At 44.1% G+C, this 27,549-nt stretch overlaps 1 pseudogene; it reads left to right on the forward strand.

The window, feature by feature from the left end:
- The first annotated feature begins 18 nt into the window (after positions 1-18).
- LOC123170699 (U-box domain-containing protein 21-like) lies at positions 19-22,264 on the forward strand (annotated as a pseudogene).
- The last annotated feature ends 5,285 nt before the right edge of the window (positions 22,265-27,549 follow it).

The following is a 27,549-nucleotide window of genomic DNA, read 5'->3' on the forward strand; positions in this document are numbered from 1 at the left end:
GTCATCGTCGCGCAACCAATGCACGCCGCCCTTGTACGACCTGCTTGCCTCTTGCCACCGCAACAGCCGTCGGTTCCATGGACTAGACCGCCGACGACTTAGGAGGTTGACCCCTGTGGGGAAGCTGGCGGGAGGCCGACGCCGTCGAGGCGCTCGCTGCCGTGTCCGCCGCCGCGAGGCGCGGGAATGCGGCGGCCTGCTGGCAGGGGGCTGCCAGGGCCAGGGCTATCGGGTAGGAGAGCGACAGCAACCGCCGGTTCCTCGCAGCTGCTCCCCTCGGCTTTCCAGAGCCTCACCGGTGAGCCCGTGTATGGCACCAGCGCCGCAGTATTGGGCGCGTTGGGAAGATCTTGGCGGCCCTTACCGTGTTCTCACCAGTGCAGAACCGGGCTTTAGCGCCGGTTCGTAAGGGCCTTTAGTGCCGGTTCTGCAACCGGCACTAAAGAGTGGAGACTAAAGCCTCCCCCCTACTACCGGTTCGGCACGAACCAGCGCTAAAGTGGCACCACGTGGCACGAGCCAGGCCTGGGTGACTGGTAGACTACCAACCGATACTAAATGTTTGGGGGTTTTTGGTTTTAATTTTTACTTTTTCATTAATTTTTTGTTTTTCATTTAATTCTTTTTTGTTTGCTGGTATTTTACGATATTACATATTGTACACGTTATGCATATATATAAATAGATTTTTTCGTAGAACCGATCATATATATATATATAATCGAATGTCCCACAACCACCATTAATTATTCACATATACACATGTATATATATACAATTTCTCCTACATGTTGCCTTGGTGCCTTCGGAGCACGATGACAAGTGGTTCATGGGGGCGGTAGCGGGTAATAGTGTTCTCCTTTGAGATCTATGACCTGGTCGAGCAAAAATCCCGCTATTTTCTCTTGAAGTGCTCGTATGCGCTCCTCTGGTAGGAGGTGGTCCCGCACCTCTTTGAACTGTCAAGAAGGAGATCAATATGCATGTGTATTAGTTGTGTGACTAGATATCGACAATCATGTAAGATTTGTGAATAGTGTTCTGGCAAACGTACCCAGTCCTGTCTATCAGATCTGCTCCTTTCGGACGCCATCACGCGAATGTTCTCGCAAACGTAGTATGCACACACTTCAGTCCCCGACGCTTGCTTCAGGGCCTTTACGAGAATAGAATTTAATCAGATAATAATTAATCAAGCATGTTAATTAATTAATGGTATTTAAACAAGAATTAAAGAGATGGTAGCTAGCTAGCTAGTACTACTTAATTACTTACCTTGGGTCGATACCAACATAGTTTTTGTCACCATTTTCCTGGAGTCACCTTGATGTACTTTGCCCAAGCCCTGCCCGCCGGCAAAGAAAATTAATAAAGGGGTTATTAAAAATAGTTCATATCAGGAAATGACGAACTAAATAGGCCGAGATATAGTTAATAATGATTGGAACAACCTGTCGACTATCCAATTCACGATGTTGTAGTCACTATCTTTTTTAAGTAGTGAGTCCAGTACTTCAACTTTTCCTTCGTCTACTTTAATGTCTAACAAGATCCAGTGGAAGCTGCATGCGCATACGTTTGCATGTATAAATTAAGCGGGCATGTGCATAATACTAATCAACTATAACCCTAAACCCTATACACTTATTAACATCTAGCTAGTAAGCAAAAAAGAATTTATAGTACAAGACAGTGTGACTCACTCGAAGTTGTAAGGAAGTAGTATATCTTCATTGCTATTGAGGCGCTTCAAGAACTCTACCATGCATTTCTCTACATCTTGTCTACACCATTCCAATTTCCATGTGTATTCATTAACGGTATTTGGGCCAATGAACCCAATGCCATAGCGTCCAGTTTTTTTCATTTCATACATCTTCATCCTGCATAATACCACAGAAAAGAATATATAGTGAGGATATATAATTACAGGTAATTAATGATCAATCAATGAGCACTAGAGCTAGCTTGAGACTTAAATTATAGAAAGAAATCACTTACAGACAATAGCAACTGACGATAGATTTGTCGAGTGCATCTTGATTGAATAACTGAAATAGTTCTGAATACTCAACGGACAGAGCTTTCTTATTGAAGTAATGATCTTCTTCGACTTGCACCATGAGGGACTCTCGATTGGAAATCTTGGTAATTTTCATGTACCAATCATGCAATTCATACATTCTCGTTGGGAGGTTCTTGACCTCCTCGGGCTCGACCAAAGGTTGGCCCCGGACATATTTCCGTTTTATTTCCTCCTCTCTAAGCGGAGACATGGGCTCGATATCGAGGAGTTGTCCAACAGTGATCTTGAGCATTTCAGCCTGCATTATATGCTCCTCGGTTATTACCACATCGCCCAGCTCGGGAACGTAAACGGTTTGCCCACAATAATATTGGGCGCGCGTACTCTCATGTGTTGTTGGCACAACAAGCGGGGGCGGGGGGGGGGGGGGGTCGATTGCGCCGCCTGTTCTCCCAGCTGGGGAACGGTTTTCCCGCATTTTTTGACAGCTGCTTGTTGGCTCGAGCTCGAGCTCGCTTCTTTCTGTAGTCGTGCTCGATGTGCCTTCCTGATTTGGCGCTCATAGTCTGAGTCAACAGGCTTGGGAGCTGGTGGTCTAGCCATACGAATGAAGTGGTCAATCTTTTCCTCAGACACTTCCTCCCTCGGCGGCGGTGCCGGTTTTGGTCCAAAATGGGCGTCCACTTGGGCCTTCACCATGGCATCGTTTAGCTCCTCGGTCATGTCATAAGTCCTCTGAGGAAGAGGAGCGAGGCTTGGACCATATTTATATTGCTTGTCTCCGCCTGTACTTCCTGTACTACCTCAACTCGTACCGCTATGCACCATAGCTACGGCGTGTCTCTTCTGCGATTGCTTAGGCGGCGGAGACGGCTGACGTGGCTTAGTTGGAGCAGGAGGAGTGGCCTGACGCTGTGCCGGACTTGAAGCAGGAGGTGTGGCCTGACACGGTGTCGGACTTGAAGCGGGAGGTGTGGCCTGACGCTGTGCCGGACTTGAAGCAGGAGGTGTGGCCTGACACGGTGTCGGACTTGAAATAGGAGGAGTGGCCTGACGCTGTGCCGGACTTCAAGCAGGAGTCTGCTCACGCGTTTGTGGACTTGGAGGAGCGGGAGTCTGCTGACACGGCGGCGGACTTCGAGGAGGAGTTGGCAGACGCAGTGTCGGTGGACTTCGAAAGATGATGCAATCCTTTCTCCATAGGATGATACGATGTATGGCCTCTCCCGGTGTGTGCTCGTCGTCACCTCCAGGAATGTCATGCTCTAGCCCCGAATATGGGTCCACCACCTCATCAACCAAGACACGAGCATAGCCCGCTGGAATCGGGGTGCAATGGAAGGTTGCTTCGGGGGTAATTGTAAAAGCAACGGCGTCCGCCACCTTCATGGATATGTTCTTCATTTTGAAGTGTAGCTCACAGTTAGTGTTCTCTATGATGTCATGCATAGGGTATGTATCCAGCAGTGCGTCGCCCGGGGCGGAACCAACGCTGCTTCTCGGCATGGATGGGACGGTGCTATCCAATGCTGGATGATCATCCGCTTGTTGCTGCCGCTGCTGAGACCCTCTTTCCTAGCTAAGTGAGTCGATCTGCTGCAGCTGCTGCTGCTAGAATTTGAGTGCCAAGCCCGCGTGCCTTGCTTCTAGGCCTTGAAGGCGTTCCGCGTCCTGCTTCCTTTGCTCCTCCTCCAGCTTCCTCTTCTTCTCCTCCTCCATCTTCTTTCTTGCTGGTCCTGTAGTCGGTGTTCCATTCCGAAAAGCCCTCATAGCAGGGAATAACGCCCTTGCCTCGTGTTCTTCCCGGGTGTTCAGGATTTCCCAGGGCACGCGTAAGCTCGTCGTTCTCTCTGTTGGGCGTGAACACCCCCTTTCGAGCAGCTTCTATTGCGTCAAGTAACTTTTGTTCTGCTCCTTTTAGACTTGCCTTCTTCGAAACGTCGCCTGTCTTCGGGTCCAACGCCCCCCCATGCGCATAGAACCAAGTTCTGCACCTGGGGGGCCATCTCCTAGTAACCGGAGTGACCCCTGCATCCTCCATCGGTTGCTCATACTTATCCCACTTAGGCATTGCCACCGTGTAGCCACCTGGACCCAGCCTATGGAACTACGTCTTTTTTGCGGCATTGGCCTTGTTTTTTCTCGACCGTTCCTTAGATAATTCTGATTCCTTGAATTTCATGAAAGCGGGCCAGTGTTCTCTTTGCTTCTCCAGTGTTCCCTTGAATTCTGGAGTCTTCCTTTCTGCAGCGAGGTAGTTGGCCCATACAATTTTCTTGTGGGTGTTGAATGCAATTGGCATCTTCTTAAGAGCAACGTCCTTGACTTTCTGCACATCTGCATCAGTGAAATAATCTGATAGGGTGAAATGTTCCATCAGAGATTCCCAAAGCTTTTGTTTTGCTCTGTCGTCGACCCAAGTAACATTTGGGCGTTTAGTTTTTGGCTCTTTCAATTCTTGAATGGAGATCGGGAGTTGGTCCTTCACAAGAACTCCGCACTGACGAACGAACTTGTTCGCAATGTTCTTAGGCGTGAGGGGTTCGCCACTAGCTTTGATGGAATTGATGTTGTAGTTTACACCCTCCTTCAACTTTTTGCTCGGGCCGCGCTTTGTCCTGCTGTCTGTAGAAGCAGATTTGCTCGATCCGAAGGGCTGAAAGAAGAAAGATCGATTCGTTAATATATCTTCAAATAAAAAAACATGTGATGATCACTAGATGCCTGCTTATATAAATATACCTCGTCGGTAGTCTTTGTTATTTCAAGATCAACATTGTATCCGTCATCACAAATCATTGTCCTGCTTCCTCATAATCATAATCATAGTTCATGACTTCATCAGCTCGGTCGTCGAGATCGAATATCTTATCAATCACCCTCCCCGGTATTGTTCAGATATTGGGAGCCGTCATTTGCTTCATTCAGATCATCTGGCCTGCTAGGGCCTGCGTATGATCTCGCACAGGGCTCTTCTCCTCTCTGCCGGTATTGTCCGCCATAGCTTTTATTTGACTAATACAGAAGAATATAAAACAATTTAGTATTCAAATTACAATGCATGGATGCAATCAAATAAGGAAAAACTGAATCATATAGTACATAATATGCATCGTCTCGAATATATATATAATCTCCGAATACATCGTCTCCGAATATATATAATCTCAAATACATCGTCCTCGAATAATATATAATCTCGATACCATCGTCTCGAATAATATATAATCTCCGAATACATCACTGGCTAGGTAGCTAATAAAGATCGAATACTATAGAACAATCTAGGCCACTCGCGGTTCCTGGGCGCGGGCGGTGGACACCCAAAGACAAGGAAACATACAGGATCATATCTCCGGTCCATCTGCCCAAGAACCTGCAGGTTTGGAGAACCTGACGTCCATAGCAGCCATGTAGCGATGGACGTGCTCGTCCTCCTCCCTGACACGACGACGCACCACCTCCGGCGGGGCCGGCTCCCTCTGCACCGAATGTGGCCCACGCGAACGCCACCAAAGGAGATCAGGGTCGACGACGGACCCGAGGCCGGGTTCCTCACCAAGCGGCGCGCCCCTCCAGGTAGCACCTCCCAGTGCCAGCCCGGCGGAGCCCAATCCCGGACATGGGTCTGCCGGACGTCGTCGCGAACGGGTCGACGGCGAGGATGCGGGCCGGGCATCGTCGAGAACAAATACTATATGCCCGCAAAAAGTAACATTTTTTTAATTATTGAATTGTGATAACTAAAATTCTATATGCAAATTCTAACAATTTAACATTAATCTAATTCGTCTAACTAAAACAAATTCTAAAATTTCTAACATTTCTATATATATAACTAACATTTCTATAACTAAAAAACAGAAAAATGGCTAACATTTCTATAAATATTTCTATAACTTTAAAATAGAAAAATTTATAACATTTCTATATAACTAACATTTCTTTAACATTTCTAATATTTCTATAACTAAAAAACAGAAAAATTTCTAACATTTCTATAAATATTTCTATAACTAAAAACATAAAAATTACTAACAATTTTACAACTAATTAACAATGTGTGTGTGTGTGTGTGGACAAGGCGGCCGGGGCAGGTGCTCACTGGCGAGGCGAGGCGACGGGGACGGCGACGGGCGGCGATGACGCGGATGGCGACGATGGGGACGGGGACGGGGCGGCGACGACGGGGACGGGGACGGCGACGACGGGGACGGGGACGACCGGGCGGTGACGACGGGACGGGCGGCGAAGGGGGCACGACGGGGGCGGCGGGCGACGGGGCAGAGGAGAAGAAGCAGATGAAAACCGGTTGGAGCCACCAACCGGTACTAAAGGTCAAATTTGGCCAGCCCAAGCGGCGGGAAGCGCACACCTTTAGTACCGGGTGGTGGCACCAACCGGTACTAAAGACCCCCCTTTAGTACCGGTTGGAGCCACGACCCAGTACTAAAGGGGTCCGGTGGCGCAGGTGCGGTGCGGGCAAGTTTAGTCCCACCTCTCTAGCCGAAGGGCGCCCGCACCTGCTTATAAGCCACGCCGCGGCAGCTGTCTCGAGCTCCTCTCTATTGCAGGCCTTCTGGGCCTACCTGTTCTGTGCTGTCCTGTGGGCCTATTGGGCCTTTGCGGGCCTGCATCCTGGCCCAACAACAGGTTGGGTTTCTAGTCGTATGCAGGCCGCATTGTCCCAGTACGCGGGCTTTTTTATTTTCTTATTTTTTGCTTTATTTATTTTTGTTTTATTTATTTTTGAGTTGTTTTTTGCTGTATTTAGAGTTTCTTTGTGAATATTTTTGCTTTAGGTACAAAAAATTACAAACTTTCTATTAGTGCCGGTAGTTTACAAATCTAAATAGTTTACATTTTGAATTATTTGAAATTTGTGTGAATCACTAGTTTGCGAAGAACTTAACTTTGAAAATAGATTTTTCAGTGATTCTTTTTTCTTATGTTTAATATTAGTGTGTTTATCATTATATTCAATTTGGTAATGCTTAGGTTATTTAAAAAATGAAATGCCTTTGTAACGGATGAGTTTTCGTCCGAAACCCTGATACTTCGAACGAGATAGTCCATTTTGTACACGAAGTGCATCCAGTTTTTGCGGTAACCCTCTCTACTTTTTTGCACATGCTATGTGGGTGAAATTATGATACCATGCCAACTTTCAACCTTTTCTGAGTTCATTTGAAATGCTTTTCAATTTCAGGGTCATTTAGCTGAAAAAAAATCAGTAAATGCATAAAAGAATTTGTTTGCACATAAAATTTCTTCGCGTTTCAAATGCCAAAACACATAACTACCCTAACTATTACAGAGATTCCCTCCTGGGTGTGAAACACAGAAGAAAGTGATGATAGTGAAGCCGATCACATCCCAGATCCTTGGGTGTGAAACTTTTTCTTCGCCTGTGTCCCTTTGCGCCGTAGCCATGGAAAATCTTCATCATTTAACTGGATACTCGGGTCAATATTCACTGTGAATGGAGCAATTTCATCAAACTTTTCATAATCTTCGGACATGTCTGTCTTGTCATCCACTCCCACGATGTTTCTCTTCCCAGAAAGAACTATGTGGAGCTTTGGCTCATCGTATGATGCATTCGCTTCCTTATCTTTTCTTTTTCTCGGCTTGGTAGACATATCCTTCACATAGAAAACCTGTGCCACATCATTAGCTAGACGAATGGTTCGTCTGCATACACAAGATTGTTGAGATCCATTGTTGTCATTCCATACTGCGGGTCTTCCGTTACCCCGCCTCGTGTCATATTGACCCATTTGCACCGAAACAAAGGGACCTTCAAACCACGTCCATAGTCAAGTTCCCATATCTCCTCTATGTAAACATAATATGTTTCCTTTCCCATCTTGGTTGTTGCATCAAAGCGGACACCACTGTTTTGGTTGGTGCTCTTCTTATCTTGGGCGATCGTGTAAAATGTATTACCATTTATCTCGTACCCTTTGAAATTCATTATATTCGAAGATGGTAACTGGGACAGCGAGTACATGTCATCTTCAATAGAGGCATCATGCATGGTACGTGTCTGCAACCAGCCGGCGAAACTCCTGGTTTGTGCACGTGTAATGCAGTCATCAGACCGCTCCGGGTGTTTGGAGCGTAGAAAATTCTTGTGCTCGTCCATATACGGAGCCACCAAGGCGGAATTCTGTAGAACTGTGTAGTATGCTTCAGTGAGAGAATGTCCGTCCATACATATTATTTGATTCCCTCCTAGCGTGCCTTTTCCATCCAGTTTGCCCTTATGCCGCGATTCAGGAACACCAATCGGCTTAAGTTCAGGAATAAAGTCAATAGAAAACTCAATGGCCTCCTCATTTTCATGGCCCTTGGAGATGCTTCCTTCTGGCCTAGCACGGTTATGAACATATTTCTTTAAGACTCCCATGAACCTCTCAAAGGGGAACATATTGTGTAGAAATACAGGACCAAAAACATTAATCTCTTCGCATAGGTGAACTAGGAAGTGTAGGGGAACGCAGCAGAAAACAAAAAATTTCCGACCTACGCACCAGCCCAGGACCACTATGGAGACTGCATACAAGGTTTGATCTTTTTCGTTACCGACTCGTAGCGCAGCGGGAAGTAGAGTCGATGACGATCGGCGGTGCAGATCCCCGCAGCTAGGATTTACAACCTCCCAACCGCGAGGATGTATACCCTCATCTGCTCCTCAGACAGCCCTCCGGGAGGCGGTCGAACAGCCCCCGGACGGTGTCGCGGACAGCCCTTCGGGAGGACCTTCGGGACTCGAACGTCACTCGGACAGCCCTTCGGGAGGACCTTCGAAACTCGGACGGTCACACGGACAGCCCTTCGGGAGGCACTCACGAACTAAGACCGAAACTACGATCTCTCTACAGAGTTGCACACATACGGTGTCATCTATCCGGCAGGGCTTCGCCGTCCAGAACTAGTTCCCACCGAACCCAGACAGCCTTTCGGCTCTACGAAATTATTTCGCTGGGAGGGAGAGAGAAGCCAGATCATGCATGGCACTTGTATGTGAGAAGGGATGATCCTTTAGGCAGCCCCCTCCACCCCTATTTATATGCCAAGCACAAGGGTGGCTTCTACAAGAAGCCAAGGGGGGAAATACCAAAAAGGCCCTCAAGGTGGCTTCTCCAAGAAGCCAAGCAAAAAGCACTTTCACTATTCATGATGACATTTTTCAGCGTCCGTTCGAACTGAAAATATTTATGTGGGCTCAGAACATTTCCAGTACCCACTAAAATAATTTTCAACGCGTTCCGAAACAATTTCGGTTTAGTGATTTTCATCTGCGAAAAGCAAACAAGAATGCGTTTTCACTATTCACGAAGACAATTTTTCGCGTCCACTAAATCCGAAAATATTTCTATGGGTCTTAGAATAATTCCAGTACCCACTAAAATGATTTTGGATTCGTTCTGAAACAATTTTAGATTAGTGAATTTCATCCGCGAAAAACAGCCAAAGCGGTACCGGCAGCTCCGAAACATTTTCGGTTTTTATTTCTGAAAATTCCAAAAAGTTTCCAGAATGATTCTGGCACCCTCCAAGAATTATCAGGCATGTGCCGAAACCATTTTGACTTAATGGCATACCCCGAAACAACTTTTTCGGTTTCACCGAAACTCATCCGGTGACCTCTCTCTGCGGTACGATTCCGCTGTCCGAAACTTTTTCGGTGATTTTCTCTCAGACTCCCTGTCTAGTATTCAGTAGATAGATGACCCTTAAGCGTGTGACCCTATAGGTTCGGTGAAGTATAGACATGACCTGGAACCCCTTCCGATCAATGATCAACATCGGAGCCGTGGACACCCATATTGATCCCTATACCCACACGAATGAATATTCGAGTGAACCTCCAGTTGAGGTGAGCTATTCCTGTTGCTTCACGATATATCACAAACACCTGAGGTGAGACTTATTGCATCCCCGTGGGCCAACACTTTGTCCACTATGCAAGTTACCTCGTTACCGGTTTTGTTCTCTTTTCTCGTTTCGTGTTCCGGCATCCCCGTGATCAAATCACAAAGTATCTGGCCAGACGATGATGGACACCGTAACACCGAGAGGGCCCGAGTATATCTCTCCATCGTCGGAGGAGCAAATCCCAATCTTGAGCTATCAAGTTACTTGACACACTTTTCCATGAACCCGTAAGCCGCCGTAATAGCCACCCATTTACGGATGACGTTTAACAAAACCCAAAGTTCATGAAGCAAGCATGAAGAAACTCAAAACTCTCATGGTCTAAGGAATCATGCAAACGTTAACCATCTCTGTGTTATGTACTAATAAACTTGTGACGAATGAATCTCTTAGCATAACATCAATCCGGGTCGATTCAACACAAATGTTCTCTTAACATTGTGCCCTCAAAATTGCTGGCATAGACATGCCCATGATCAGGAAAACAGAACCATCATGCAACACTTGAACTAGTCTTAGAGGCCAGACTAGGAATACTTCTTACCGTTTATTATTCCACACGTGCATATGAGTCTTCCTCCGAGCCTCGTGGATATTGCAGACTCGAGAATCATTGCAGTTATAGCATGGAACATAAACATAATTATGAACTCAGAGATAAATAATATCATTTATTATTGCCTCTAGGGCATATCTCCTACAGACTCCCACTTGCGCTAGAGTCAATAATCTAGCTTATGCTAATGCACTTCACACTTGTGGCACACCGGTGTAAATATGCTTCGCTTGTGGTATAGCCTGATGTCCAACGGATCTGACGACTTCAGTTCCGTGTGTATCTTTGCATGTCCTCGCGTTTTCACGTTTTCACAAAATTCATATTTTGTGTGGACTTGGCTTTGTATGTATGTGAATCACAGGTCGAACCTGGATTCCTCAGACTGAGTTATGGAGCAACTACCTGCAGTAGTGTCCCATTGTCAAAAGCCATCTTGGAACTATACTAAGTTCATGAATGAACTATATGATTCAACATCTTCTTTGTCGCTTCTAAAGCGTCAACATACTTAGCCCTTGTTATAGAATTCGCCACAGTAACTAGTTTGAACAAATTCCAACTAACTGTGCCACCACATTGTGTGTTACACAAAACCCTTAATTTAAATCGAAAATCGCATGGAGAAAAGATGAAGACTGTATCGATGTAACATTTTACAACGAACTCTTCATGATCTCTGCTTGCGAGAAAACATGTCATCAGTACTTACTCTAGTACTCTGTGACATCTTTCACTGTTGTCCCATGATCAGTAATTTGATCACTTTGGTATCCATACTCGCAACACCTTGGGAGTATCGGACATATCTGGTTGTTTTACATACCATGGAATACATGATTAATCCAAACACAAAAGTGTGTGGAATCTGCATCATGTATTTTACTCATCAGTGTTTTGGGACACCGAGTCTTGCAAAAACTCTTTCCATGTGACTTTGGCAAGAATCACTCCTTGGCGTTTTAAATGCTAAAAGGTTTTAGCATCTTGTCAATATGTATTCATTGCTTAGCCCCATTAGGTAAATCTATCTCCATAGATCATCATGCCTAATATTGAGGCTATTTAGCCTAAGCACTTCATCGAAAAACTATTTTCAAATGAAGTCCTAATTCGTGTCAAGAAATTTATTTCCAATTACCAATGTGCCAAGCACATAAGGTTTTTAGAAATATTATTACGCTCCCACTTACTTTCTTGAATTACAAGCATCTTCGTTACCCATTGATGAAGTCAAAACCCCTTTGACCATTTCATCAAAACACGAAGATTCCAACTCCATTTTGCTCTCTTCTGTCCATTGCTGGAACTCTGAAGTTTGCATACCTACTAGCATCCTCTGGATCGACAAATTACTTTGGACTGTATCATATACAAGTCCTAGCTTTCATTTCCATCAGATGGAAATCCTTTTATCATCCATGTTTCATATCTCATGATTGAAATATGTATTAATTGCTAGTTCAACCCGAACCGACTTTAAGCATCGCTACGATGAAAACAACCTCATCGTAGTCAACTCTTGAACTTGTTATTTCAACAAGTCGAGCTTTATGGATAAACATTTTATCCGTATCAGTTTTAAGTTCCATAAATATTCGTTAGACTCTAAGTCTTCCGAAAGGTGTATCAAGGTTTTAATCTTGAATCACTTATATGGAAACTAACTCGGGTTGTATTGGCATTTAGCCAATTCCGGAGTCAGGGCCCATCAACGCTTCCTTGTGTATCGTAGGTATAATGTTGTCTAACAACAATATCTCGTTTGCGCACCTGAGAGGTTTGCACGAGCCTTGCCTACGTGGTTCAGCTGCAAGTTCGACCGAAGTTCATACATTTTATTGTAGAGACTTCCGTATCAGTCGCAGTAGGAAACTCTGGAATTACTTCCAAGGTCTCTTTCCTTTGATCTGATGACGTAGATACTGTTTATCTCGTCGAGTTGCACTATTCTCCCACTCACCTTTTTGAAAGAACCATTCTCTTTAAAAGCACACCGTTTCGCGGCAAAACTATTTGCCTCGGTATAGTGAGGGAGGAATACCCAACATTTTGGTATAACCTACAAAGTAGCACTTGTCTGATTTGGAATAGGTTTGTAACCTTTTACACAAGCCCCATATTCCAAATGTTAAGAAAAGATATAACATGGTTGGGCGTACCATACCATGGCTTCATTTCAACAGACCCGATGTAGCTCTTTTCAGTGTAAAAGCCGCAGTCTCTAAAGCATCACTTTAAAAGGGATAATGGCAAATTTATTTATGTCATCTTTGACCTTACCATGTCATAAATGGTTTGATTACATCTCCACGGACTTTCCACTTGCAGTGGTGTTCCGGGAGGTGCAAGTTATGAAACCCCTTTCACAACTCATCAGACATTCGCTAAACATGTAACTCAAATATTCCTTTGTGCAATCAAATTGCAGAAACATAATTTTCTTGTTACAATAACTTCTACTTCATTTTTGAGAACCTTTCGAATGATTTCAAAAGATCCAGACTTACGTCTCATCAAGTAAATATCCATATATCTACTTGAGTCATTTCTGAAGATAAATAAATCCACCACTAACAACACTTATCGGACTACACACATCAAATGTATGATCACTAATAAGTTTGTTGTTCGTTCCTTATGGCCTGTGAACGGTATTTTAGTCACTTCACTTTTCGGAGGAAAGTTGCAAGTGTCAGATGATTCAAAATCAAAAAGACTTCAAAATCCATCATAATGGAATTTTCCATGCGGGTTTCTCCAATGTGACCAAATGTAGTGCCACACTTGTGTGGTATTCTTTTAGTCTTGCGACATTTAGTGTCAGTGTTATGGATGTATCATATTACCCTCAATATTCATAACATACGTCCCATTGATGATGGAAGTATGGCCCTTATGTTATTCATAATACTTAACAACAATTGTTGTTTTTATGAACAACTCTTTTGCAACAAACATTGTGCAATGGGCTAGAGTGTATGAAACTCTAAAATGAATTATGAAAGTAAACCCAGAGGTATTGTATTATTATCAATATTCATAACATACATCTCATTCATAATGAAAGTATGGCCCTTGTGTTATTTATAACATCGAACATAAAAGTTCTCTTATGAACAACCTTCTTGCAAGATACCTTATGCAATGGGATAGAGTTTGTAAAACTCTAAATGAATTATGAAAATAAATACAGACGGCAATACACCGATGGAAGGTATAGTAACATTTACTATGTTCCCTGTGTATACCTTAACCTCATTTCTAGCTAGTCTTTCAGGCCATAGTAGTTCTTACATCGAGTTGCAACAGAATGCAATCGAGCGGGCATTTTTGTGATGAACTCACAATACCCAAGAATTAGTGATTAACATGTTTAACCATAATTCGCAAGAACTATACATCAAAAACTTGTATGACATTCATACATGAGCTGGATATTCCAGTCTTCTTTCCTTTTGCCTTTATACTTCTAGCAGTTTAACTTTTAGTATTCTCCTACTCTCAGAAGAAGCACCCAACTTAAGAGTGGCATTAGCCCCGGACTTCCTAGGCGTGTAAGTCATACTAACACCCTTTGGACACTTCCTTTCTCTTTAAGTTGTTGTTTTATTCACCTTTCATTATATGACAGGCGTTCTTCTGGATCCCTTTCCCAACAGTCAAATGCATAGTAAACACTTTTACTAATACTTGCAAACAAACATTGCGTTGTTTGTATCTGAAAATAATTTTCAGTTCCATGAATATCATACAACTATCCCAACTTTCGAAGTTTGGGTTTCGTGGAAGCAAACATATTCCACTTGACCGTAACAGAATTCTAGCTTTTGGATCGAAGGACGAGAGTCACATGATCCATAGCATTAGCGGGAGGATACGGAAAGCATGCGATAGGACAAAGTCCTTCTCGGCACTTTTGAGGACAATCCTCATATTACATTACCAATCGTAAAGTTTTAACCAGATATTTAATAGCTATTCAATTTTAATAGGGAAGGTGGAAATGCGAGCCATTATTCTACAACTATTATGCAAGAAACACTTAGACAGTGTTCATAATTAATTGCACTGAGAATTAAACATGTTAATTCAACAGTGCGCTCCCACTCAAATCAATATCTCTCATAATTGATTTAGAGTGATTCAAGATCCATATTTCTATTCGATGCCATTGACGGGTCCATCACTGATGACACGAATTTCAATCGGTAGGCCAACTTGCCGATCACATCTCTATGTGATTCTTGTTCATCTTTCGATGGGCGTGTTCCGAGCTCAGGACTCTCCTGCCTGAACGTCAAAGACAACCAAGTGATCTTGCTGCGAGGTCTGACCTCACCCGCCTCATTCCTCTCGATTCGTTCGTGCTCATGTGTACATGGCGCACCCCGAAAAGATACGAATTTCAGACGGTGCTACACTTGGGTGAACACTAACTACTTTGATATTTTAAGTGAGAGATCACCCTAATAAAAAGCGACTACCGCGCAATCAAGAAGGGTGCATCATAAGGGATAAACATCTCAGGCAATTCATAATAGCATGATATGGTATAGCCCTTTCTGACGGAGAAGTATTTCATTTCTTCGTCTTCGGCATTCGCGTCGGTGTTCACCTTCGCGAAGATTGCCACCACCTTGTCGATGCACCAGATAATATTGCTATCTCTATAGCTAACAAAATAATGCATTACAACAAGGTTGACACGCAGGTCATTAAAGTGCAATCATATGGCTCCAGCCATCATGCCGAATCATGACACGCAGGTCATGTTAATCAAATTACATCATATAGTCATCTCATACATAATCGAATTAGTATGAGCACTGCTATACCACATCACATGCACATCCTGCAAAACCAAGTTAGACGCCTCTAATCGGTTTATGCAAAATTTATTTTACGTGGCTTCTAAGGTTTTGACTTAAACCGCAGCTACCAACATTTTATCATCAAGTATGATTATTCAGGTTGCTAGATTAACATCTCGGGGTGTATGAAACACGGGATAATTAAATCTCGAGCCCCATACTAAACTTCGTCATACGCATGACCCCCGTGCAGATCATATCTGCAATGCCCTTTCATCTGCGAATTTCATCTTTCTTTTGACTACGGCAGAACCCAAAGAACTGATAGCACTTCCATGATCAATCAGGATCACGGATTGCCAGAACTTTGTCAAATTCCACCATGCTGTCTCGAGATTGAGCAAACGCAAATTCTAGGGAAGCAACAAGAACCTCGGGTAACAGATTTCATCTGTCACCCGCATAAATAATTTTCAGCAATAGATCTCATCTACTACCTAATTATATTATGCAATACCCATACATCTCCATGTATTCTAGATCGAAACCTGCATCTACGCATAGCACGGCTCTTGATGCCACTGTAGGGGAACGCAATAGAAAACAAAAAATTTCCGACCTACGCACCAGCCCAGGACCACTATGGAGACTGCATACAAGGTTTGATCTTTTTCGTTACCGACTCGTAGCGCAGCGGGAAGTAGAGTCGATGACGATCGGCGGTGCAGATCCCCGCAGCTAGGATTTACAACCTCCCAACCGCGAGGATGTATACCCTCATCTGCTCCTCAGACAGCCCTCCGGGAGGCGGTCGAACAGCCCCCCGGACGGTGTCGCGGACAGCCCTTTGGGAGGACCTTCGAAACTCGAACGTCACTCGGACAGCCCTTCGGGAGGACCTTCAAAACTCGGACGGTCACACGGACAGCCCTTCGGGAGGCACTCACGAACTAAGTCCGAAACTACGATCTCTCTACAGAGTTGCACACATACGGTGTCATCTATCCGGCAGGGCTTCGCCGTCCAGAACTAGTTCCCACCGGAACCCAGACAGCCTTTCGGCTCTACGAAATTATTTCGCTGGGAGGGAGATAGAAGCCAGATCATGCATGGCACTTGTATGTGAGAAGGGATGATCCTTTAGGCAGCCCCCTCCACCCCTATTTATAGGCCAAGCCCAAGGGTGGCTTCTCCAAGAAGCCAAGGGGGGAAATACCAAAAAGGCCCTCAAGGTGGCTTCTCCAAGAAGCCAAGCAAAAAGCACTTTCACTATTCATGACGACATTTTTCAGTGTCCGTTCGAACTGAAAATATTTATGTGGGCTCAGAACATTTCCAGTACCCACTAAAATAATATTCAACGCGTTCCGAAACAATTTCGGTTTAGTGATTTTCATCTGCGAAAAGCAAACAAGAATGCGTTTTCACTATTCATGAAGACAATTTTTCGCGTCCACTAAATCCGAAAATATTTCTGTGGGTCTTAGAATAATTCCAGTACCCACTAAAATGATTTTGGATTCGTTCTGAAACAATTTCAGATTAGTGAATTTCATCTGCGAAAAACAGCCAAAGCGGTACCGGCAGCTCCGAAACATTTTCGGTTTTTATTTCTGAAAATTCCAAAAAGTTTCCAGAATGATTCTGGCACCCTCCAAGAATTATCAGGCATGTGCCGAAACCATTTTGACTTAATGGCATACCCCGAAACAACTTTTTCGGTTTCACCGAAACTCATCCGGTGACCTCTCTCTGCGGTACGATTCCGCTGTCCGAAACTTTTTCGGTGATTTTCTCTCAGACTCCCTGTCTAGTATTCAGCAGATAGATGACCCTTAAGCGTGTGACCCTATAGGTTCGGTGAAGTATAGACATGACCTGGAACCCCTTCCGATCAATGATCAACATCGGAGCCGTGGACACCCATATTGATCCCTATACCCACACGAATGAATATTCGAGTGAACCTCCAGTTGAGGTGAGCTATTCCTGTTGCTTCATGATATATCACAAACACCTGAGGTGAGACTTATTGCATCCCCGTGGGCCAACACTTTGTCCACTATGCAAGTTACCTCGTTACCGGTTTTGTTCTCTTTTCTTGTTTCGTGTTCCGGCATCCCCGTGATCAAATCACAAAGTATCTGGCCAGACGATGATGGACACCGTAACACCGAGAGGGCCCGAGTATATCTCTCCATTGTCGGAGGAGCAAATCCCAATCTTGAGCTATCAAGTTACTTGACACACTTTTCCATGAACCCGTAAGCCGCCGTAATAGCCACCCATTTACGGATGACGTTTAACAAACCCCAAAGTTCATGAAGCAAGCATGAAGAAACTCGATACTCTCATGGTCTAAGGAATCATGCAAACATTAACCATCTCTGTGTTATGTACCAATAAACTTGTGACGAATGAATCTCTTAGCATAACATCAATCCGGGTCGATTCAACACAAATGTTCTCTTAACATTGTGCCCTCAAAATTGCTGGCATATACATGCCCATGATCAGGAAAACAGAACCATCATGCAACACTTGAGCTAGTCTTAGAGGCCAGACTAGGAATACTTCTTACCGTTTATTATTCCACACGTGCATATGAGTCTTCCTCCGAGCCTCGTGGATATTGCAGACTCGAGAATCATTGCAGTTATAGCATGGAACATAAACATAATTATGAACTCAGAGATAAATAATATCATTTATTATTGCCTCTAGGGCATATCTCCTACAGGAAGTGTGTCATGATGTTGAAGAAGGATGGTGGGAACACCAACTCAAAACTGACAAGACATTGCACCAAATCATTCTCTAACCTTGGTATGATTTCTAGATCGATTACCTTCTGAGAGATTGCATTGAGGAATGCACATAGCTTCACAATGGCTAATCGAACGTTATCCGGTAGAAGCCCCCTCAATGCAACTGGAAGCAGTTGCGTCATAATCACGTGGCAGTCATGAGACTTTAGGTTCTGGAACTTTTTCTCTGCCATGTTTATTATTCCCTTTATATTCGACGAGAAGCCAGACGGTACCTTAATACTGAGCAGGCATTCAAAGAAGATTTCCTTCTCTTCTTTGGTAAGAGCGTAGCTGGCATGACCCTGATGTATGCCGTCTTTTCCATGCATACGTTGCTGGTCCTCCCGTGCCTCAGGTGTATCTTTTGTCTTCCCATACACGCCCAAGAAGCCAAGCAGGGTCACACAAAGATTCTTCGTCACGTGCATCACGTCGATTGCAGAGCGGACCTCTAGGTCTTTCCAATAGGGCAGGTCCCAAAATATAGATTTGTTCTTCCACATGGGTGCGCGTCCGTCAGCGTCATTCGGAACAGGTTGTCCGCCAGGACCCTTTCCAAAGACTACCTTCAAATCCTTGACCATATCATGTACATCAGCACCAGTACGGTGGTGAGGCTTCGTCCGGTGATCCGCCTCACCTTAGAAATGCTTGCCTTTCTTTCTTACGGGATGCCTGCTTGGAAGAAATCGACGATGTCCCAGGTACACCTACAATTGTCCAAATATATACTGTCGGTATCATCCAAACAGTGCGTGCATGCGCGGTATCCCTTGTTTGTCTGTCCTGAAAGGTTACTGAGAGCAGGCCAATCATTGATGGTCACGAACAGCAAGACCTTTAGGTCAAATTCTTCCCCATGTGCTCATCACACGCACGTACACCTGTTCCATTCCACAGCTGTAAGAGTTCTTCAACTAATGGCCTTAGGTACACATCAATGTCGTTGTCGGGTTGCTTTGGGCCTTGGATGAGCACTGGCATCATAATGAACTTCCGCTTCATGCACAACCAAGGAGGAAGGTTATACAAACATAGAGTCACAGGCCAGGTGCTATGGTTGCTGCTCTGCTCCCCAAAAGGATTAATGCCATCTGCGCTTAGACCAAACCATACGTTCCTTGCGTCATCTGCAAACTCCTTCCCGTACTTTCTCTTGATTTTTCTCCACTGTGACCCGTCAGCGGGTACTCTCAACTTTCCGACTTTCTTACGGTCTTCTCTGTGCCATCGCATCGCCTTGGCATGCTCTTTGTTTTGGAACAAACGTTTCAACCGTGGTATTATAGGAGCATACCACATCACCTTGGCAGGAATCTTCTTCCTGGGGCGCTCGCCCTCGACATCACTAGGGTCATCGTGCCTGATCTTATAGCGCAATGCACCGCATACCGGGCAAGTGTTCAAATCCTCGTACTCACCGCGGTAGAGGATGCAGTCATTAGGGCATGCATGTATCTTCTGCACCTCTAACCCTAGAGGGCAGACAGCCTTCTTTGCTTCATACGTACTCTCGGGCAATTCGTTGTCCTTTGGAAGCATATTCTTTATCATTACCAGCAACTTTCCAAATCCCTTGTCAGATACACCATTCCCTGCCTTCCATTGCAGCAATTCCAGTGTGGTGCCCAACTTTTTCTTGTCAGCTTCGCAATTCGGGTAAAACAATTTCTTGTGATCCTCTAACATGCGCTGCAACTTCTTTTTCTCCAAATCACTTGCGCAGTTTCTCTTTGCATCGGCAATGGCCCGACCTAGATCATCAGCGGGCTCATCTGATGCCTCTTCTTCAGCTTCTTCCCGCATTGCCGACTCAGCTTCTTCCCCCATTGTTGTATCATCGTATTCAGGGAACCCATGGCCAGGATAGTTGTCGTCGTCCTCTTCTTCTTCACTGTCTTCCATCATAACCTCTCTTTCTCCGTGCTTGGTCCAAATATTATAGTGGGGCATGAAACCGGACTTAAACAGATGGACGTGAATGGTTCTTGACGTAGAGTAATTGTGATCATTTTTACAGACTAAACATGGACAAGGCATAAAACCATCCGCCCGCTTGTTTGCCTTAGCCGCAAGCAGAAAAGTTTGCACGCCATTAATGAACTCGGGAGAGCATCGGTCATCGTACATCCATTGTCGGCTCATCTTCATTACACAACACCGAAAAGACCAAATTAATACAAGTTCATACATAAAGTTCATACATGACTTAAATGCAACAAACAAATAACTCTCTAACTAAAGAATTTAAATGCAACAACAAATGCGATCAAGATGGCAACTAAGGTAACAATTCATCCAACAACATAATGATACCAAGCCTCACTATCAATGGCATATTTTCTAATCTTTCTAATCTTCAAGCGCATTTTCTCCATCTTGATCTTGTGATCATCCACGACATCGGCAACATGCAACTCCAATTCCATCTTCTCCCCCTCAATTCTTTTCAATTTTTCTTTCAAATACTCGTTTTCTCTTTCAACTAAATTTAACCTCTCGACAATAGGGTCGGTTGGAATTTCCGGTTCACAAACCTCCTAGACAAAAATATCTATGTCAACTTGATGGGCATAATTTGTCATAAACACGAAATGCAACAACTAGTTTTAAAAGAAAATATACCACATCCAAATCATAACAAGGACGAGGGCCGACGGGGACGGATATCAAAACCATGGCACTATGTATAACAAACAACGTACGGGTAAGATAATCAATTTGGTAATTTAAAACATTCATGAACAAGAGGCTCACCACAAGGTGGTGCCGGCGACGGAACGGTGCGGGCGATCGACTGTGGTTACGACGAAGATTTAGAAGGCAGTAAGTAAACCACACCTACATATGCAAACTAAGTGTTATTTTTGACCTTAAATTGCATATAAATCAAATACTAGCACATATATTTCCTCCCAAATTACTAAACTCATAAATTAATCACTATACAAAGCATTGCAAGAGCTAATCTAGCAATGAGAGATGAAAGGACAAAGTTGCTAACCTTTGTGATCATTTGAATGGATGGGGGCCTTCAAATCTTGACAAATTTTAGGCAAAATGTGTGATGAGCTCGAGAGGAAGAGGGGAAGAACAGAGAGGATAGGGGAAAGGGGAAGAACAGAGCGAGCTCGGGTGGACGAAGGGTTTATGTAGGACGACCTTTAGCACCGGTTCGTGCCACGAACCGGTACTAAAGGTGCTGGAGGGGCCCGGACTGATAACATCCTGCCACCACTCACTTTAGTACCAGTCCGTTGCACGAACCGATGCTAAAGGTCGGCCACGAACCGGTACTAATGAAAGCGGCCGGCTAGCCGTTGAAACCGGCACTAATGCACACGGTAGTGCCGGCTCCAAAGCAAACCGGCACTAATGTGCTTGACATTTGACCCTTTTTCTACTAATGTCTTCCCGCTCGACGAGGAGGCCCGGCGCTACATTGCCTCCCCGACATCTCTCAAAACCCTCATCTCGGTGCTGGTGACCTTGCCGCATGGGCCAGCGCCGCCATCATCCTCCGCGAGCTCGCCTCGTCCCCCGACTGGCATACTGTCGATGTCATCTCGAGGACGCCCGGCGTGTGCAGCGCGCTCGTCGGCCTCGTCGGGAAACCCATGTCCCCGCAGGCCACCAAGGCCGCGCTAGTCACGGCCTACTACATCGTCTCCTGCAGCAACCGCGCGGCCGCCCGCTTCGCCGAGCTAGGGGCAGTGCTCGTCGTTGTGGAGCTCGTCCTGGACGCTGACAAGAGGACGAGCGAGAAGGCACTGGCCGTGCTGGACGGCGTCCTGTGCCAACACCGGCCTCGAGTCCGTGCGTGGGCACGCGCTGGTCGTGCCGGTGCTGGTCAAGAAGATGTTGCGCATGTCCGACATGGCCACGTGGTTCGCCGTCTCTGCGCTCTGGTGCCTCTGCCGTGCCGCGGACACTGGCCCGGCGCGTGCTGCAACGAGGCGCTGCGTGTGGGCACCTTTGAGAAGCTGCTCCAGGTGGGCTGCGGCGGCGTGACCAAAGATCAGGCCAACGAGCTCTCAAGCTGCTCAATGGTTTCAAGGGCAGCGTAGAGTGCATCGAGACGGTGGACTTAAAGGGGCTCAAGAGGCCATTTTGATCGGTGTGAATGCTGAATTTTTAGCGTCTGCTTTCACCCTTGTTTCGATTGTATTGGGAGCTAGATTGGATGTGTGGATAAAACATACTCCAGGATAACTAGATTTTTTTTACCCCATAACTGAATGCTCGTACACAAAATGATCAACACAAAAGACAACTGAACATTGTCATGTTTATTTATCTTCATAGTTTGAAAGTTATTTCGTGTTATTTACGATTTTGAAGTGATCCACACATTACAGAATTCCATGAAGAGTTGAGAAACATAAGTCTATTTTTGTGGTCATCATGATGTTGATAAACTCCTATATGCTTCTTTCTCTGAGTAGTATGCTCCAATTTTGGGGCCATCATGTGTATTGCGGCTTGAATCATGTTCAGTTCCTCTCTCTACACGTTTGGAAATCGATCATGCGTAGCAAGATAGAAAATCTATTTTTAATTAAGATGGCCATAAAAAACATTTAGTTGTGAATATTTGAATAACGGAGCAAGATATGTGCCCTTGCCTTCTCCCTGAAGAAATGATGCCCTTTGTGAATTAGGTCAATCTCGAACACCATATTTAGTATTTAGTAGACCAACAACGTGCTCTTATCATATTTGTGTATCCTTACTATTTTTTTATTAAAGAAAGGATACAGGTATGATGGTGGAGAGCTTAGAATCTATTTTGTGTGCACGTATTCATCCAGTGTTGCGCTAACTCTTTTTCCATAGAGGGTCAACCAGGAGAAGCACCTGGGCTTGTCACTCATGGACATACTTGTTCATGCATACAAAGGCAACACTCACCCTGCTTCAACAAAGTGATCATACTAGGGTGTTGGAGCATTCGTAATCATGAAAATATCTTCATATTTGATGGAGACATATTAGTTCAATGCATGTTCCAAGTTACATTGGTTATACACGTGGCTACCCCATTCGAGATATACAAGGGGAGTTGGTGATTGTATGTCCCTTTGTTGGTATGTCGTCGTCGCAACTCACTATTTCTCTCTACACATATGCACCATTTCATATATCTTATAATGTTTTGAAGAAGTGGACAAGCGATAGTTAGGGAAAAATGACCAACATTTGAATTGACGACAATGATAGAGCAAAGATGGATGAATTCTGGATGTGGAGAGGAGGAATGACCGGGAGAAAGCCGCTTTTTCTAGATGCAAGGAAGGTAGTGAAAGACACGATGTCATAGGAAGTTAAGGACACACCTCTAACTTGTAGAATATACATTAGGGGTCTCTCTTACTATTTCACGTTAAAAAAAGAGACATGATAGAGAAAGCAACGGGAGAAAGAATTGGTAGTTGTTGTTATATCGATCAATACCGATCATGTTTGACATGCACTTCTGAATTACAACAATGACCGGTTTATACATTTTTTAAGTCCCGTGACAACGCACGGGTATTTAACTAGTATAAAATATATATACAGGTGGTTCCGTCAAGACAACTCCACGCGGGACAACGCTCACTTAGGCACGCCAACTTACCGCCTTACCATAATTGTACAGGATTACACTTGAGGGACTAGAACCATATTTGCCGTGCCAATCTACACTCTCCTATTTAGCAGCCATTGCTGACTGTTGAGTATATTGATTATTAGAAAAGACAAGATAGCCTAGGTTTTGTTCTGTCTTGTCTTGTACTCCAGGTAGATCATGTACTCCTATATATATGCCCACGAGGCTCAAGCAATACAACAAACTATTCCATCAAATTCCTCTCTCCCTTCTAACACTAACCGATGGTCGACAGTTTTGGAAAAATCTGTGGTTTGAGATGTAGTCATTGCCAAGTGACCAGGACAGGACAATTGTTTATATGGAATGAAAGTCAAGGGACATAAACAGTGATGTAGACATTGCTGAAATATTAGCACAACATTTACGATAGCACAACTGCACAAGGCAACCACGCAAGGCTAGAGACATATAGAAGGAGCAGAGCAGGCTACTGCTACTACTTGCAAACAAAACCAAGACCAAAAATCAAGAAGGGCATCGGAGTTGGGGTCATGAGTTTGCTTTGTTCATTTCTAGCACATGTTGGACTTCCAACGATGCAGCTAGTCATACATGAAACATGAAGCTGGACAAAAAATAAAACCAAAAGAGAACCAGGCGCTAAAACCGGTGCGAGCCAATAGCATGCCAACTCAGCATGAAACATGATGCTGGACAATGAGGCAGATATTCATCATCCCCGCAGGTTAAATATTTGATTAAACCAAAAGAGGACTAAAGTCAACATCAGCGTGCTGTTGAAAGTGAACCAGGAGCTAAAGACACTGTTGAACTTTTTGCACTGGCGTTTTACAACAGAACCCAAGGCATCCTGTCAGCAACCGCCCCTATCATCACCGTGGGCTGGGCCATGGGCTGCATCGACTGGGCTTGGGCTTCAGCAACCGAGGGCAGCAGCTACATATATACAAGGGATGATGCTAAAACTAAAGTTAGTACTCCCTTCAGCAACCGAGGGCAGCAGCTACATATATACAAGGGATGTCAAAATCAAACTTTGTAAACTTTGACAAAGTTTATAGACAAAAATATTAAAATATACAATAACAAATCAACACCATTAGATTCATTATCAAATGTACTTTCACATCATATATATTTGTTATGATAAATATTTATATTCTTTTCTATAAATTTGGTCAAACTTTACGAAGTTTGACTTCTGTCAACTCTAATATGCGGAGTAAATAAAAACGGAGGGAGTACAAAGTTGAGTCATCTATTTTGGAACGGAGGGAGTATATACGAGGGATTGGTCACAGAGAAGTCGGCTAGGAACTGGACGGCTTCGGCTTCCTCTCCTTCGGTATCTTCTTCCTCTGGTTCTCCTCTCCTTCCCTGTCATGGCCTGATCTTCTGAATCAATGGCTTGTAGTTGAAATCAGTGAGCAATTGACCTCTGTACTAGTGTGTTGCTAACACATCCACCCGTATCTGAGGCAGTGAATTGTTGTTATTGGTAAGCAAATCTGGAACCAGTATGGGCATGGCAACGTTGGTGATTAGCTTGCCATGGCCACCCCTCGCTGTCCTAATAATCATTACTGTGGTGGGTGCAGCGACTGTCCGTGCTGCTCGCTTTCAGCGAGCACGCCGGTAATAATCATCACCTTATTAGAATAGCCAATATTGTATACTGTTTGTTTTTTCACAGTTACAAGGGGTATACAGAAATTTCATCAGTGTGGGTGGATAACTTTATAGATAGCTAAACACTTTACAGGAAAAACTCACACAACTCCAAAATACATCAAAGAAGGTACCTACAATTTGGGCTACCGTCTTCGTGGGTCCCCATCTGCTCGTTCGATGAAAGGTGGGCTACCTTCTTTGTGGGTCCCATCACATAGTTGGTTTGTTCTGGTCTTTCCAGCCCTGGGTAGAGGCCGTCTTTGTGCCTGAACCTCACCAGTGACTCTTAATGTCTGAGTGTGGTTTGTGATGTAATTAGGAGTAATCCTAGCGAATCCAAATATCCGATTATAAGCCCGGGCTCATCTGCACCCGGTGAACAGTAAATTCAAAACAAATACTAGAAATATTCAAAAAATTCCAAATTTTTTCGCGAAGAAGATATTTTAGTGCATGAGGTGCGTGCCACATTTCAAAGCATTTGGACATCTGAGTAGGTCTCAGCAAAAAAAAAATTCAGGTCCAAACAGTGTATGAACAGTAAACTTTTTCACAGACCCCAAATTTATCTTTTTACTGGAGGCTACTCAGATATTCAAATGCTCTGAAATTTTTGGCACGGACATCACACACTCCGTCATCTTTCTCCTCAAAATAATTTGGAGCTTTTTGAATTTATTTAGTATTTTAATGATTTTTTTATACACGGGAGCCAAAACGCCTCTCTCCTACCAATGTTCATATTTTTACGATTATTTACAAGATAATGCATCCAAATAATATGTTTATCAAATAGATCACTTCTTGGTTGCATTTGGGTTTTGCAGCATGGGTAAAATGGGTGGCCGACCGCATTGCGTAACTAGCACATGAGAACCAAAGATCACACATGCCGACCCGGCCCAGGAGCATGTAGACAACACGTTGTACCCGGTGGAGGAAAATCGGGCCACTCTCCCAATGCACGGGCAACATTCACAGGGTGTGGGCAATTCCCGACAGACAAGGTGGCACCCATGGGACGTCTTCCCATGCGTGACACTGGACAGTCTAATTGGATGTTTGCCCATGCATAATCCCCATTGGTTCGAGTGGAAGTCTATTGACACACCGCCAGAGACGGATTCAAGAAGACGAAGCCAGTCAAGCTCCTAGAGGCTGTTAGCCGGGGTAAAAAAAATGGCGGGAAAGGTTGAAGGGAATTATGTTGGAATTATTCTTATGTTCTGTCTGTAAAACAATAAAAAGCATGTCTGAATTTTTTTTAATAACATTTGTACAAAAGATCCTTCAAATTTAACTACATGTCCAACTGAAAAAGACTTACATAAAAATTTATACAACATCCTGAAAAGTTGAAATACTTCTTTATCATTAAAATATTTTGCAATTTTCAAAACAAAGGAAGGACCTTTTTTGTTGTGAGTGCTAGGGATAAACACTTGGCTTAACAACTTTGCATAGTGTCTGCCGAGAAACACTCGACATAGGTGAACGTGTCAACTGCGAGAAGCATGGGCACATGTCTATGGTTTTCCCGAGTACTAGAATCATTACCAGTGTAGATCGTCGAGTACTCGGCAAAGCGACAGCTATGCTTAGTGTTCTCCCTTTACCATGTGTTTTTTCCTATCACTCGAATTAGGCTGGTGACTATACCGAGTGCCCAACAAAATACAGTTGGCAAATGTTCCAGCATTATGTAAAGACGTCGACTCCATTAGTGAGGCAACTTGATCTAGCAGGGTGGTATAGTTCAACTGAAATGAACAAAATATACATAGTTTATTCCACACCCCAAATATTGACACGATACACTTTAGCACCCTTTCTACTGGTGAAATTTAGGGTGCCAAATCCTGCCATCTATTCTTCTATAGGATACACGCATTATTTCCACAATAGTGATCTGGCTAGCAGACATTATCAACATATCACATTAATAAGAAGCTTGGGTCTTTAGGATATTTCTTCATATAATGGCATATACAAAATGTGCTTCACTTCATACAAACTCTAATGTTTAGCAACAGGGAATACATTTTTGCTGCAGAAGATGGTTGCCCTTTAGCTCAATGATAGAAAGATTTTATTCTTTGCTATACATTTCC

The sequence above is a fragment of the Triticum aestivum genome, chromosome 7D (assembly GCF_018294505.1).
Source record: "Triticum aestivum cultivar Chinese Spring chromosome 7D, IWGSC CS RefSeq v2.1, whole genome shotgun sequence".
Lineage (NCBI taxonomy): Eukaryota > Viridiplantae > Streptophyta > Magnoliopsida > Poales > Poaceae > Triticum > Triticum aestivum.